The sequence below is a fragment of the Budorcas taxicolor genome, chromosome 12 (genome assembly GCF_023091745.1).
Source record: "Budorcas taxicolor isolate Tak-1 chromosome 12, Takin1.1, whole genome shotgun sequence".
Classification (NCBI taxonomy): Eukaryota; Metazoa; Chordata; class Mammalia; order Artiodactyla; family Bovidae; genus Budorcas; species Budorcas taxicolor.
In genome coordinates this window covers 68,161,285-68,178,209 of record NC_068921.1, presented here as the reverse complement: position 1 = coordinate 68,178,209, position 16,925 = coordinate 68,161,285, and the positions used below count along the sequence as shown (strand labels likewise).

Genomic DNA, 16,925 nt, shown 5'->3' with positions numbered 1-16,925 from the left:
GTCCAGACTATAGAGCGCACATAAGGAAGTGACTACTGGCTAGCTTGCTCTCTCCTCTTTTGATCTCACCACATCTCATTCCAGTTACCTCTAACTACCCCCTCCATCTTCTCTTCTCCTTGTAACTCAGTGAACCTCTCTGAGTGTCCGTCAATGTGGAGAAACTTTTCATCTTTAAACTAGATGTTTTATCATTGGTGCTGTATAGATGGAGAAGTCTAGAGGCTACTGTAAAAATAAAACTGAAAACCAGAAGCAGGAGGGTTAAATCCAAAGCCTGAAAACATTAGAGAACTCTTGAATTCAGGGAACATTAAGCAATAGGAGCTAATCAAATGCCTTCATACCTACACTGAAACCAAGCTCCACCCAAGGGCCAACAAGTTCCAAAACAAGACATACCACTCAAATTCTCCAGCAACACAGGAACACTCCCCTGAACTTCAATATACAGGCAGCTCAAAATTATTCCAAAACCTTTGATGTCTCATAACCCATTACTGGTCACTCCACTGCACTCCAGAAAGAAGAAACCCAACTCCACCCACCAGAACTCCAACACAAGCCTCCCTAACCAGGAAACCTTGACAAGCCACTGATAGAACCCCACCCAGAGTGAGGAAGTTCCATAATAAAGAGAACTCCACAAATTACCAGAATATAAAAAGGCCACCCCAAACGCAGCAATATAACCAAGATGAAGAGACAGAGGAATACTCAGCAGGTAAAGGAACAGGAGAGTTGCCCACCAAACCAAACAAAAGAGGAAGAAGTACGGAATCTACCTGAGAAGGAATTCCGAATATTGATAGTAAAAATGATCCAAAATCTTGAAATCAAAATGGAATCACAGATAAATAGCCTAGAGACAAGGATTGAGAAGATGCAAGAAAGGTTTAACAAGGACCTAGAAGAAATAAAAAAGAGTCAAAATATAATGAATAACGCAATAAATGAGATCAGAAACACTCTGGAGGCAACAAATAGTAGAATAACGGAGGCAGAAGATAGGATTAGTGAAATAGAAGATAGAATGGTAGAAATAAATGAATCAGAGAGGAAACAAGAAAAACGAATTAAAAGAAACGAGGACAATCTCAGAGACCTCCAGGACAATATGAAACGCTCCAACATTTGAATTATAGGAGTCCCAGAAGAAGAAGACAGAAAGAAAGATCATGAGAAAATCCTTGAGGAGATAATAGTTGAAAACTTCCCTAAAATGGGGAAGGGAATAATCACCCAAGTCCAAGAAACACAGAGAGTTCAAAATAGGATAAACCCAAGGCGAAACACCCCAAGACACATATTAATCAAATTAACAAAGATCAAACACAAAGAACAAATACTAAAAGCAGCAAGGGAAAAACAACAAATAACACACAAGGGGATTCCCATAAGGATAACAGCTGATCTTTCAATAGAAACTCTTCAGGCCAGGAGGGAATGGCAAGACATACTTAAAGTGATGAAAGACAATAACCTACAGCCCAGATTACTGTACCCAGCAAGGATCTCATTCAAATACGAAGGAGAAATCAAAAGCTTTACAGACAAGCAAAAGCTGAGAGAATTCAGCACCACCAAACCAGCTCTCCAACAAATTCTAAAGGATATTCTCTAGACAGGAAACACAAAAAGGGTGTATAAACCCGAACCCAAAACAATAAAGTAAATGGTAACAGGATCATACTTATCAATAATTACCTTAAACGTAAATGGGTTGAACGCCCCAACCAAAAGGCAAAGACTGGCCGAATGGATACAAAAACAAGACCCCTCTATATGCTGCTTTCAAGAGACCCACCTCAAAACAAGGGACACATACAGACTGAAAGTGAAGGGCTGGAAAAAGATATACCACGCAAATAGAGACCAAAAGAAAGCAGGAGTGGCAATACTCATATCCGATAAAATAGACTTTAAAACAAAGGCTGTGAAAAGAGACAAAGAAGGCCACTACATAATGACCAAAGGATCAATCCAAGAAGAAGATATAACAATTATAAATATATATGCACCCAATATAGGAGCACCGCAATATGTAAGACAAATGCTAACAAATAAGAAAGGGGAAATCAACAATAACACAATAATAGTGGGAGACTTTAATACCCCACTCACACCTATGGACAGATCAACTAAACAGAAAATTAACAAAGAAACGCAAACTTTAAATGATACATTAGATCAATTAGACCTAATTGATATCTCTAGGACATTTCACCCCATAACAATGAATTTCACTTTTCTCAAGTGCTCATGGAACCTTCTCCAGGATAGATCACATCCTGGGCCATAAATCTAAACTTGATAAATTCAAAAAAATCGAAATCATTCCAAGCATCTTTTCTGACCATAATGCATTAAGATTAGATCTCAATTACAGGAGAAAAACTACTAAAAATTCCAACATATGGAGGTTGAACAACACACTTCTGAATAACCAACAAATCACAGAAGAAATCAAAAAAGAAATCAAAATATGCATAGAAACTAATGAAAATGAAAACACAACAACCCAAAACCTGTGGGACACTATAAAAGCAGTGCTAAGAGGAAAGTTCATAGCAATACAGGCATACCTCAAGAAACAAGAAAAAAGTCAAATAAATAACCTAACTCTACAACTAAAGCAACTAGAAAAGGAAGAATTGGAGAACCCCAGAGTTAGTAGAAGGAAAGAAATCTTAAAAATTAGGGCAGAAATAAATGCAAAAGAAACAAAAGAGACCATAGCAAAAATCAACAAAGCCAAAAGCTGGTTCTTTGAAAGGATAAATAAAATTGACAAACCACTAGCCAGACTCATCAAGAAGCAAAGAGAGAAAAATCAAATCAGTAAAATTAGAAATGAAAATGGAGAGATCACAACAGACAACACAGAAATACAAAGGATCATAAGAGACTACTATCAGCAGTTGTATGCCAATAAAATGGACAACGTGGAAGAAATGGACAAATTCTTAGAAAAGTACAATTTTCCAAAACTGAACCAGGAAGAAATAGAAAATCTTAACAGACCCATCACAAGCACGGAAATTGAAAATGTAATCAGAAATCTTCCAGCAAACAAAAGCCCAGGTCCAGACGGCTTCACAGCTGAATTCTACCAAAAATTTCGAGAAGAGCTAACACCTATCCTACTCAAACTCTTCCAGAAAACTGCAGAGGAAGGTAAACTTCCAAACTCATTCTATGAGGCCACCATCACCCTAATACCAAAACCTGACAAAGATGTCACAAAAAAAGAAAACTACAGGCCAATATCACTGATGAACATAGATGCAAAAATCCTCAATAAAATTCTAGCAATCAGAATCCAACAACACATTAAAAAGATCATACACCATGACCAAGTGGGCTTTATCCCAGGGATGCAAGGATTCTTCAATATCCGCAAATCAATCAATGTAATTCACCACATTAACAAATTGAAAAATAAAAACCATATGATTATCTCAATAGATGCAGAGAAGGCCTTTGACAAAATTCAACATCCATTTATGATAAAAACTCTCCAGAAAGCAGGAATAGAAGGAACATACCTCAACATAATAAAAGCTACATATGACAAACCCACAGCAAACATTATCCTCAATGGTGAAAAATTGAAAGGATTTCCCCTGAAGTCAGGAACAAGACAAGGGTGTCCACTTTCACCGCTACTATTCAACATAGTTCTGGAAGTTTTGGCCACAGCAATCAGAGCAGAAAAAGAAATAAAAGGAATCCAAATTGGAAAAGAAGAAGTAAAACTCTCACTGTTTGCAGATGACTTGATCCTCTACATGGAAAACCCTAAAGACTCCACCAGAAAATTACTAGAGCTCATCAATGAATATAGTAAAGTTGCAGGATATAAAATCAACACTCAGAAATCCCTTGCATTCCTATGCACTAATAATGAGAAAGTAGAAAAAGAAATTAAGGAAACAATTCCATTCACCATTGCAACGAAAAGAATAAAATACTTAGGAATATATCTACCCAAAGAAACTAAAGACCTATATATAGAAAACTATAAAACACTGATGAAAGAAATCAAAGAGGACACTAACAGATGGAGAAATATACCATGTTCATGGATCGGAAGAATCAATATAGTGAAAATGAGTATACTACCCAAAGCAATTTACAAATTCAATGCAATCCCTATCAAGCTACCAGCCATATTTGTCACAGAACTAGAACAAATAATTTCAAGATTTGTATGGAAATACAAAAAACCTCGAATTGACAAAGCAATCTTGAGAAAGAAGAATGGAACTGGAGGAATCAACTTGCCTGACTTCAGGCTCTACTACAAAGCTACAGTCATCAAAAGAGTATGGTACTGGCACAAAGACAGAAATATAGATCAATGGAACAAAATAGAAAGCCCAGAGATAAATCCACACACATATGGACACCTTATCTTTGACAAAGGAGGCAAGAATATACAATGGAGTAAAGACAATCTCTTTAACAAGTGGTGCTGGAAAAACTGGTCAACCACTTGTAAAAGAATGAAACTAGATCACTTTCTAACACCGCACACAAAAATAAACTCAAAATGGATTAAAGATCTAAATGTAAGACCAGAAACTATAAAACTCCTAGAGGAGAACATAGGCAAAACACTCTCTGACATAAATCACAGCAGGATCCTCTATGATCCACCTCCCAGAATTCTGGAAATAAAAGCAAAAATAAGCAAATGGGATCTAATTAAAATTAAAAGCTTCTGCACAACAAAGGAAAATATAAGCAAGGTGAAAAGACAGCCTTCTGAATGGGAGAAAATAATAGCAAATGAAGCAAGTGACAAGCAACTAATCTCAAAAATATACAAGCAACTTATGCAGCTCAATTCCAGAAAAATAAACGACCCAATCAAAAAATGGGCCAAAGAACTAAATAGACATTTCTCCAAAGAAGACTTACGGATGGCTAACAAACACATGAAAAGATGCTCAATATCACTCATTATCAGAGAAATGCAAATCAAAACCACAATGAGGTACCACTTCACACCAGTCAGAATGGCTGCGATCCAAAAATCTGCAAGCAATAAATGCTGGAGAGGGTGTGGAGAAAAGGGAACCCTCCTACACTGTTGGTGGGAATGCAAACTAGTACAGCCACTATGGAGAACAGTGTGGAGATTCCTTAAAAAATTGCAAATAGAACTGCCTTATGACCCAGCAATCCCACTGCTGGGCATACACACCGAGGAAACCAGAATTGAAAGAGACACATGTACCCCAATGTTCATCGCAGCACTGTTTATAATAGCCAGGACATGGAAGCAACCTAGATGTCCATCAGCAGATGAATGGATAAGAAAGCTGTGGTACATATACACAATGGAGTATTACTCAGCCATTAAAAAGAATTCATTTGAATCAGTTCTGATGAGATGGATGAAACTGGAGCCGATTATACAGAGTGAAGTAAGCCAGAAAGAAAAACACCAATACAGTATACTAACACATATATATGGAATTTAGAAAGATGGCAATGACGACCCTGTATGCAAGACAGGAAAAAAGACACAGCTGTGTATAACGGACTTTTGGACTCAGAGGGAGAGGGAGAGGGTGGGATGATTTGGGAGAATGGCATTCTATCATGTATACTATCATGTAAGAATTGAATCGCCAGTCTAGGTCTGACGCAGGATACAGCATGCTTGGGGCTGGTGCATGGGGATGACCCACAGAGATGTTATGGGGAGGGAGGTGGGAGGGGGGGTTCATGTTTGGGAACACATGTAAGAATTAAAGATTTTAAAATTAAAAAATAAATAAATAAATAAATAAATAAATAAAATAAAATAAAATAAAGAAATTGTGAGGGGCTACTGGGAAGAGATGCAGATGGCTGTGGAGTCTACAGGAGGAGCCTCTACTTTCAAGGATGCATGTTTCCTGTCAGAGGGGATGTTCTTTCACATGGTTTAGGGTACCCTTCTGGACACCAGGAAACATAATTCCCTTCCATGTACAAGAGAACAGTGTGCTGAGTTGATGGGCCCCCTGTGTGTCAGGGAAAAGGATGGCCATACCACCTGGGTGCTTACTGTGTGGAGATGTAATTAAGAGCATGGATCCTAGAATCAATACCAGTGTGTTTAAATTCTAATTCTGACACTTATACTCTAAGAAATTTTGGGAAATTCTGTTTTCTCATCTAAAATTGGGAGAATAAATATCTGTCACAGAACTAAATGAGATAATGTATATGAAGTGCTTGGTGAGAACAGATTTTAAAAATTTTTTAGCCATATTTAGCCATTCCCTTCCCCAGGAGATCTTCCCAACCCAGGGATCAAACCAGGATCTCCTGCATTGCAGGCAGATTCCTTACCATCTGAGCCACCAGGAAAGCCTGTATTAGGTGGCAATACCTAATAAAAAACGGAGACCAAGAGCAGATGTATAAAGTCTTTGCTGTGACATTATCTCCCAACTCTTAATTTAGATCAACAAGGAAAATGGTCAAGTAGATTTAAAGTATGGACATCAGAGCTGTTCTTCTTTGATTTAAATCCTGGTTCCACCACAAGCTGGAATCAAGATTGCTGGAAGAAATATCAACAATCTCAGATGTGCAGATGACACCACCCTTATAGCAGAAAGTGAGGAGGAACTAAAGAGCCTCTTGATGAGAGTGAAAGAGGAGAGTGAAAAAGTTGGTTTAAAACTCAACATTCAGAAAACTAAGATCATGGCATCTGGTCCCATCACTTCATGGCAAATAGATGGGGAAACAGTGGAAACTGACATTTTATTTTGGGGGGCTCCAAAATCACTGCAGATGGTGACTGCAGCCATGAAATTAAAAGACACTCGCTCCTTGGAAGAAAAGCTGTGACCAACCTAGACAGCATATTAAAAAGCACAGACATTACTTTGCCAACAAAGGTCCGTCTAGTCAAAGCTATGGTGTTTCCAGTGGTCATGTAGGGATGTGAGAGTTGGACTTAAAGAAAGCTGAGTGCTTTTGAACTGTGGTGTTGGAGAAGACTCTTGAGAGTCCCTTGGACTGCAAGGAGGTCAAACCAGTCAATCCTAAAGGAAATCAGTCCTGAATATTCGTTGGAAGGACTGATGTTGAAGGAAACTCCAATACTTTGGCCACCTGATGTGAAGAGCTGATTCACTGGAGAAGACCCTGATGCTGGGAAAGATTGACGGTGGGATGAGAAGGGGATAACAGAGGACTAGATGTTTGGATGGCATCACCGACTCGATGGACTTGAATTTGAGCTAGCTCCAGGAGTTGATGTTGGACAGGGCAGCCTGGCATGCTGCAGTCCGTGGGGTTGCAAAGAGTTGGACACAACTGAGCAACCAAACTGAACTCCACCACCTTTTCTTGTGTGGCCTTAGTCAAATTGTTTAATGCCTCTGACTACAGAATTGTTATAAGTAAACACAAGTAAACCATGAAAAAAAAAATCATATTGACCACTCACTGGGTTTTGTGGTTTGTTTCTTTATGCCACAATTAGTAATCATAATTGTAAGAATATAGAAACTCAGTTATCATATTTCCATAAATATGGTTCAAGAAACATTTTTTCAGAATCTAGGATTAAATTTGTGTCTAAGGGTATGTCATTGACTCAGAAGTTTGCTCTTAGTTTTACTGGTCCTCAAAATTCAAGTTATTATTCCTTGTTCAAAATCATTATATGGTTTAGTGATCTCACAGTCAAAGTCAATATTTGGTACTAAAGGATGCTAATACATCAGGCAATTATGACAAATGTTGCTACCTTAAAGTACATTGATCTTAGATCTTATGAAAGATGGGGATCCGAGGTACTGAGGCAAAACTAATGTCCTCCAAAAAATAAGTATACTCATTTCGTTTTTAGCATGCTTATAGACTTAAACTTTCACCTTTTGAGGGGTGACTTTATTTTATGCTTGAATGAAAACTCTCTCAGCAAACCAAACAAGATGGGGATTAGGAAGACAGTTACCAGACCCATTTTGCTGAGAAAGTATTACATCCAAAAAGCATAGAGAACAAAACTGAATAACCATATAAGGAAAGAAACATGACTCAGTCTAACCCTTTGCTTAATGAGTAAGGGCAAAGCTCACATTGGATACAGGTTTCGGTCAACAAAAATTCTTATCTGCAAGAAAGAGTTTGGCAGATTAAAATGTTTTTATTTGTTTAATTTTTTTCTTCCCCAATCACAAAATATACATCAAAGGTGATTGCTTAGGGCTCAGTTATGCTTCATAGATGCACAAAAGAACTTTTTCCAGCCAGCTGTAGCCTCTGGGAGGATTTTATTCATCTAGAGGGGAGATGTGGGATGTGAACATCTGTTTGCTGCGGGGCAGACTGCCCCAAGTGGGAGAGCAAACTTGTGGATAAAAACCACCACTGTTTCAAAAGCAAAAAAGAAAGTCAATGCACACCGCTGATGGTTTGGAGAGGCCTCTAAAGGGGCAAAAATCAGCTCCCAGGAGCCAAAAGGCGCCCTAAGGATATTTGCGAAAGGCTTCCATTTATTGCCTCCAAATGAATGGATCAAAACGTCAGGTGCACACAGGACCAAGGGGAGGTGCAAGCAAGAGGAGAAAGAGAGGCAGATTGAAGGTTCTCAAGGAATTTGCAGTTTACCCCTAACACCAAATGCTAGGCCCGTTTAAGCTGGAAGTGCTGACTAGTTGACATTACCATAGCAGGATTGGGCATGGCGACCGGATCAAGCACTGTTCAGCATTTACCTAGAAATTGTAGTGTTTTCCTATCTCTTCTCATGCTCTCCGAAATACTCCTCAGTGCCAGCTCATTTAAAATTAGTGCTTACGGTTGGTGGTGTAAGTTCACGTCATCATAGAACCCAGCGAGTGAAAAGCTCTGGTCACGAGTCGGTGGAGACTGTATCTACGCATGATCACAGCATCTGCCCCACCAGGGAGAGCAGGTCTATTCACTTTGCTTCTGTAAATACACATATTTGTGTTGAGTTTATTTCTCTCCTAATCTCTTCTTTCTGCCCTCCCCTCCACAAAAGCATGCTCTATCGGTTCAATCAGCTCACAACCCAAGCTTTGGCTAAGATGAACTCCAAGTTGCTGGCATGGAGGCTAAATGATTCAGAAATTGATCTCAGACAAGGGCTATGATTCAGACACAGGAAAGCTATGGTCCTGCCCTCTACCCAGGCCCTTTTCAAGGTTAAGTGAATAGAAGATTCCTTCACTCTGCACACACCTGTCAACTTCAAGCACATCTTCTCCTTTCAAAGTCTCCTTGCTTGCATCATCAACTGATGTGACCACCAGGGAAATGCTGAGTTAAGAGGAGCATTAAAGGAGGAGGAATCCCAGTGCCGTTTACTCTCTTCTCCCGCAGACTTTGAGGGCTAAACACATGGTCCCTAAATAACCTATCTCTCCCCACTCCCTGCAGGGTGAGACTATAAGAAGATTGGTGCTGTTGCAGCTATGTTGAATGCATGACTCAGTGCTAATTCTCTACATCAGAGGTCTCTGCCTCAAAATTCCTGACATTTTGAACTGGACAATCTTTTTTTTAATTAAAAAAATTTTTCAAAAATTTAATTAATCAAATTTATTTATTTATTTTTGCTGCACTGTGTGGCTTGTGGGATCTTAGTTCCCTGACCAGGGATTAAACCTGGGCCCTCACAGTGAAAATGCAGTGTCCTAACCACTGAACCATCAGGGAATTCCCTGAGCTGGACCATCTTCCTTGAGTGTCTGCTCTGCACACTGTAAGACAATGGGTAGCATGCCTGGCTTCCGCCTATTAGATGCTATTGGTCCATCCTCCCTCCAGCAGTGATGACAAAATTGTCTGCAGACATAACCGTCCCCAGGACATGCTCACTCTCTCCAGTGAGCTCTACGCTTCTGCTAAAAAATCCAAGTCCCAGAAGCCTAGAGACAGGCCATTGAAACCTTCCAAGACAAGACCAGCACATTTCTATACCTCATCAGTCTGGTAATTTATTTACAAGAAAATTTCCAGGAGCTGTGTGTGCTTTGAATGAAAGGAGCTGAAACGCACATCGTATTCATAGGTAAGCTTGTTAGTGACCAAAACTACCATCTGCATGTAAGGCCTACCATAGGGCAGGCCTTAAAAAGTAGTGACTAGGGAGCAAATAAATAGATGGTGAACATGAGCACCCAGTGAAATACATCCTGACTCCATCTGGATGGGGCTCCTCTTAGGAAGTGATAACATTGCAGCCCTGCCTTAGAGGGAAAGAAATCCTACAACTGCATCTTAGAGCAGACAAAACTGATGTGCCCTCTTGTCATCCTTCAAACTCATGTATTTCAGGTTCAGTTCAGTTTAGTCGCTCAGTTGTGTCCGACTCTTTGTGACCCCGTGGACTGTAGCACACCAGGCCTCCCTGTCCATCACTAACTCCCAGAGTTTACTCAAACTCATGTCCATTGAGTCAGTGATGCCATCCAACCATCTCATCCTCTGTTGTTCCCTTCTCCTCCCACCTTCAAACTTTTCCAATATCAGCGTCTTTTCAAATGAGTCAGTTCTTTGCATCAGGTGGCCAAAGTATTGGAGTTTCAGCTTCAGCATCAGTCCTTGCAATGAATATTTAGGACTGATTTCCTTTAGGATGGAAAAGTTGGATCTCCTTGCTGTCCAAGGGATGCTCAAGAGTCTTCTTCAACACTGCAGTTCAAAAGCATCAATTCTTCAGCTCTCAGCTTTCTGTATAGTCCAACTCCAGAGTTCAGACAAAATGTGGTCCACTGGAGAAGGGAATGGCAAACCACTTCCGTATTCTTGCCTTGAGAACCCCATGAACAGTATGAAAAGGCAAAAAGATAGGACACTGAAAGATGAACTCCCCAGGCAGGTTGGGAGGTGGCCAATATGCTACTGGAGATCACTGGAGAAATAACTCCAGGAAGAATGAAGAGATGGAGCCAAAGCAAAAACAACACCAAGTTGTGGATGTGACTGGTGACAGAAGCAAAGTCCGATGCTATAAAGAGCAATATTGCAGATGAACCTGGAATGTTAGGTCCATGAATCAAGGCAAATTGGAAGTGGCTAAATAGGAGATGGCAAGAGTGAACATCGACATTTTAGGAATAGTGAACTAAAATGGACTGGAATGGGTGAATTTAACTCAGATGACCATTATGTCTACTACTGTGGGCAAGAATCCCTTAGAAGAAATGAAATAGCCATCACAGTCAACAAAAGTCCAAAATGCAGTACTTGGATGCAGTCTCAAAAATGACAGAATGATCTCTGTTCATTTCCAAGGCAAACCATTCAATATCACAGTAATCCAAGTCTATGCCCCGACCAGTAATGCTGAAGAAGCTGAAGTTGAACGGTTCTATGAAGACCTACAAGACCTTCTAGAACTAACACCCCAAAAAGAGGTCCTTTTCATTATAAGGGAGGGACTGGAATGCCAAACTAGGAAGTCAAGAAATACCTAGAGTAACAGGGAAGTTTGTCCTTGGAGTACAGAATGATGCAGGACAAAGGCTAATAGAGTTTTGCCAAGAGAATGCACTGGTCATAGCAAACACCCTCTTGCAACAACACAAGAGAAGACTCTACACATGGACATCATCAGATGGTCAAACTCATGTATTTATACTTATCTAAACATTCAAGGGCTTCCCTGCTGGCTCAGACAGTAAAGAATCTGCCTGTTATGCAGGAGACCTAGGTTTGATCCCTGGGTCGGAAAGATCCCCTGGAGAAGGGCATGGCTACACACTCCTGTCTTCTTGCCTGAAGAATTCTATGGACAGAGGAGCCTAGCAGGATACAGTCCATGGGGTTGCAAAGAGTTGGACATGACTGCATGACTAATATTTCTTTTTCAAACAGTCATATCCCCCCATGCTCCAAGTTCATGTGCATCTACATGCAACATAGCTGATGGCCTCTGCTCAAAAGCTTGGTGATTATCAAGACAGCACTGCCAGACTCTCATTTCCTCTCCGGAAACCACTTTGCCTGGTTTCCTTGCTGTCTCTCCTGCTCCTGGTCCTACTGAACTCTGCCCTCACAGCCCATGATCTCACCAAGCTGTCTGTGTTCACATTCACTCTGCTACTTCACTGAAGCAAAGCCTATCCTGAGTTAACACTCAAACCGCTCTGTCTCCCATAGTACAGCAAAGCCTTCTTCCCTCCGGTGATCGAATAAACAGTCTGGAAATTTGTTGTTGTTTCCAATAAGCAATAAGAGGCCATGTTTCATTTCTTCATTATTCACATGAAAGAACTATGTAAGGGAAAGAGGACAACTAATTTGAATAGATATCCGATTATATTATCGTTGTAGTTTTTCTTAAACATCAGTTGGATTTTTGTGTAAGAAACAGACCCTCAGTAGGCACTTTTTAAAATTATGGGGTTGAAATTAAATACAATTATTTTGAAAATAATAACTTATTGAATGAGGGAGAAATCAGAATCTGGAGTTATTGTGAGATGAAGCTGCTATCAGCAAAAATTAGTTTGGGATTTGCTATGTCTTTATCTCTTAATTCATACCTTCTCTTGCTCTGTGTGTACATGCGTATGTTTTCAAATGTTTATTATATTATAATAAGCATTATGATTTACTCAATCAATTCATGCCAGGAATTAATAAATGCCTATATAATTTCAAACACCACCACATACAATTTCAAAGGGAGCTAATAGTAGTAATTTATAAATTTCCTGTTTGAGGGATTATTATACCCAAGTAAGCATCCCCACCCCCAATACATCTGATTTAAAATGCAGTCAATATGGCAATGGAATATCTTAATTATTTCCATTTGTACCTGATACATTTTTGGAGGAAAGTTGAGATATATAAATGAAAATGACAATTTAATTAGAAACAATGAATGATGGTAATTTCAACACAACTAGAGATAGGACCTCGGAAGTTGCCTGATGTTTAACACAGAAGGCATTTTACACCATGTCAAACACCGTGTTATGAGCTTTTCATACACTGTATGCATATCAGATATTAGTATAGCTAGTTTGCAGATAAGGAAATTGAGGCCCAGAAATGTTAAGCAAGTTGCCCTAGACCACTGAACTGGCATATAACCCAGAGCTCCAAACCAGTGCTGACAAAGGTGAGTTCTAAGAAACAACTGGATAGCAGGGAAGCTTTGCTGTTTCTGCTCCGTGTGTGCTGTGCCCAGGGGCTACCTATGGACAGTAGCCCGCCAGGCTCCTCTGTTCATGAGAGTTTCTAGGAAAGAATACTGGAGTAGACTGTCACTTCCTCCTCCAGGGGATCTTCCTGACCCAGGAAATGAACCCATGTCTCTTGCATCTCCTTCATTAGCGGGCAGATTCTTTATCACTGAGCCACACCAAACAAACAAAATAGAAACCAACAATGACCAAGAAATATGCAACAGAGATCTCATGTAGTTCAAAATGGCCCAAATATTTAATATTCATCCCTTTACAGAAAAAAATTTTGCCAATCCCTGGCATAAAGGGTCAGAATCCTAAGTGAAATGTTTGAAGATAAATTAATCAAACAAAACGTATTATGCCTTTGAATTCTTGCAAGTAGGAAGACAATTTAATTATTAGTCTGTTATCTCTAAGCAGTAGAATAAAAGTTCCTTTCCTCCATTATTTTATCTTAAAAAATTCACTCTGACATCTCTGCAGCCCATTCATCTCTTTATATTCCCCTGCAAGGTAAGTACAATCCAAAAGTAAATTCTTAGATGATTTGGAGGATTTTGGTGACTTTCATTATTTTAAAGTAGATGCCCCTAAATTTTTCTAAGTTTGTGGTTTAATGAGTCGTTGGAGATTTTCATAAGGAGAATGCTGCTGCTGCTGCTGCTAAGCTGCTTCAGTCATGTCCGACTCTGTGCGACCCCATAGATGGCAGCCCACCAGGCTCCCCCGTCCCTGGGTTTCTCCAGGCAAGAACACTGGAGTGGGTTGCCATTTCCTCCTCCCATATCTTACCATAAACCAGGAATTTAAAGTAGACAGTATAAAATGAAAAAGGAAAGGAAAAATAACCACAAGGTTAAGGTAAAAAAAAATTTTTTTAAACTCTCTGTTCATGATAATGAATGAAAAGAGAAATTTAACCTATCTTTTAACATCTTATAAGGCTCTACAACACAATACAATGCTCATAATACATCTAAATGCTTCCCTGGTGGCTCAGGCGGTAAAGCGTCTGTCTACAATGCAGGAGACCTGGGTTCGATCCCTGGGTCTGGAAGATCCCCTGGAGAAGGAAATGGCAAACCACTCCAGTATTGTTGCTTGGAAAATCACATGGACAGAGGAGCCTGGTAGGCTAAAGTCCATGGGGTCGCAAAGAGTCAGACACGACTGAGCATACTTCCTTCCAATACATCCAAAAGAATTAGTTAAAAAAATAATAAATAGCATCAGTTGTTAAAAATATTATAATACATAACTCAAGAGTTCCTCACTATGTCAATCTAAAGGCTAATGTCATTATATTCCTCCCATCGTGTGTTGGAAGCTCTTGTGGATTATGTCTAAATAAGTAGAAACAAGAATTCTGAGGAAATACTCCTAATCAATAAGTTGAAAACAAACAGACCAAAAAACCAAACATCTTTAAACACATTATTCAGCTAAACTGGACATCACCATTCTATTTTCTTCCAAGGTATCTAATCCAATTGACTAGACTTTTTCACGAAGAAATTTTAAATAAAAAGTACACAGTTTATAATCAGGTGTGTTTGTTTAAAAAAGAAAAATCAACATCTTCCAAAAATCCTTTATTCCTCTACTATTAAGGTAAAGTCAGTGGAAGAAGCCCAATGCCAGGAGATTTTTCAGAATCAAATGTGTATTCAGCTTCAAAAAGAAAAGTTACCTGGAAGCAGCAATCTGTAACTGGCTGATGTAGAGAGATTTGAAGCAACAAAGCAGATTATAGAAATCGTTGATTTGAATTCACATTTCACAAGGTTAAACTTTATCTAGACTTAGAGATCCTTTACACATTAGCTTGATAAATGTTTTATTTCTTGGTAGGTTATTTCTCCCAAAGATCTCTTTTTAAAATAAGAAAGACTGATTAGGCCACTTATGATCACAAGGTGGTATAGATAAACCATTAATTCTGGGAGTCATGCATTTAAGTTTGTAATCTGCTGACGGTTGCTCCCAAAAGCAAACAACTGTTTTGAGCCTGCAGACTGTGTATGTATCTCCCCCTAAGCAATGCATGTGAAATTGAAAGCTGGGATACTTTCTGAATTCACCTTTATCATCACACACCTCCTTAGAGTCAGCCTATAGTGTTCTTTAGGTCTAGTCCATGATTCTGAATTCATTTTTTTTTCTTTGCCCAGATGCCATTAATCAGAGCATCCATTTAACCCATTAGGTACCTAAACTACAGATCTTGAAATAATTTCCAACTTTTTGTCTTCCTCAACTGAAAAAAAGCAATGAAGCTTTCAAATCTGGATAGCATATTGTTCTGCTCACAAATCCAGTTCTCTGTCCAGTTCTCCTTATTTCTTCACCCAAATACTTGTTGCGCCAGAGAGTGGGAAAAAGTCTCTCCAGTACCAAATCACTGAGAGTGAATTCTGGAAGTGGGGACAAAGCCAGTTTGCAGAAGAAAAGTCAATGATAAGGACCTAGGGTTACGATGACGAGAGATTGTGTAGGATTTTAGGGACAGCAAACTGCAAGGAGACCCAACCAGTCCATACTAAAGGAGATCAGTCCTGGGTGTTCATTGGAAGGACTGATGCTAAAGCTGAAACTCCAGTACTTTGGCCACCTCATGTGAAGAATTGACTCATTGGAAAAGACCCTGATCCTGGGAGGGATTGGGGGCAGGAGGAGAAGGGGACAACAGAGGATGAGATGGCTGGATGGCATCATCGACTCAATGGACATGAGTTTGGCTAAACTCCGGGAGTTGGTGATGGACAGGGAGGCCTGGCATGCTGCGATTTGTGGGGCCACAAAGAGTCGGACACGACTGACCGACTGAACTGAACTGAACTGAAGGAACAGGAGTCAAGTGAAATTGCCTTCATCCTCCCTTTCCCACAGAATACGGGGTTCCTCACTCTTCACTGCCCAATAAACTCATTAAAAAAATCTTGACACCAGGCTGCATTCTAGACTAGATCAGGATTCCAGGGAGTGAGATCCAGGTATCGGCATATTTTCAAGCTAAGCAAGTAATCCCAAAGTACAGCCAAGACTGAAAATCACTTCAGTTCTTTTGTGTTCTGTAATACTTTCACTTTAGGTCAATGCATGATCGGTGGTGAAATGAGCAGGCAAAGGAGGGGAAATGATTGAGGGGCAAGCCATATAATATATCATGAAATACCCTGCTTTCTCCTTCCTTTCACTTATTTTCCCCTTTCTCTTTTTTCACAACAGAAAATTAGCATTCTGGTCTTAGGAAGTCAGCCTAACATCAGTCGAAGTGTCAAGAGTATGAGAAGGGCACTGCCAGTGTTCCTAGTGGGGAAGGGGATAAAGGGGGACTAGTCTTTTCCTTTGTCCTTCATCTCTTTTTTCTGTTCTGCCACTTAACACAAACACTCCCCTGGTCACCCTCTGCCTTCACTGCTTACAGGACAAGGGACTTTCCCAGTAGTGAGGGAAAGAGGCATAGTGTGGATGAGGGAGGAATAAAGTCTAATAATGTCTGAATTAATTCAAGCCAGAAGAACAGGAATGATTACAACAGTCTAATCAGGGCATCATTTAAGCACATAACACAGATAACAGAAGTCTATAGGCTCCATAGACTCTATGACAAGTGAAACCTATAAATTTAGAACATACTCTTTAACATAATTACATATATAAAATTAGGCATAGGACCTTGAAAAAGGTCTATTCAAGTGAAGGGTCTTGAAACATAAGCTTTACCTGCTT

The 16,925-nt window shown here is 39.7% G+C and overlaps 1 protein-coding gene and 1 non-coding gene across 2 annotated transcripts in view; both read right to left on the bottom strand.

The window, feature by feature from the left end:
• Nucleotides 1-16,925, bottom strand: part of GPC6 (glypican 6) — a 1,214,516-nt gene that overhangs the window by 600,237 nt on the left and 597,354 nt on the right. The window lies entirely within an intron of this gene.
• On the bottom strand, nt 9,634-9,705 carry TRNAE-UUC (transfer RNA glutamic acid (anticodon UUC)). Its single transcript has one exon. It is a non-coding gene; the product is annotated as a tRNA-Glu (tRNA).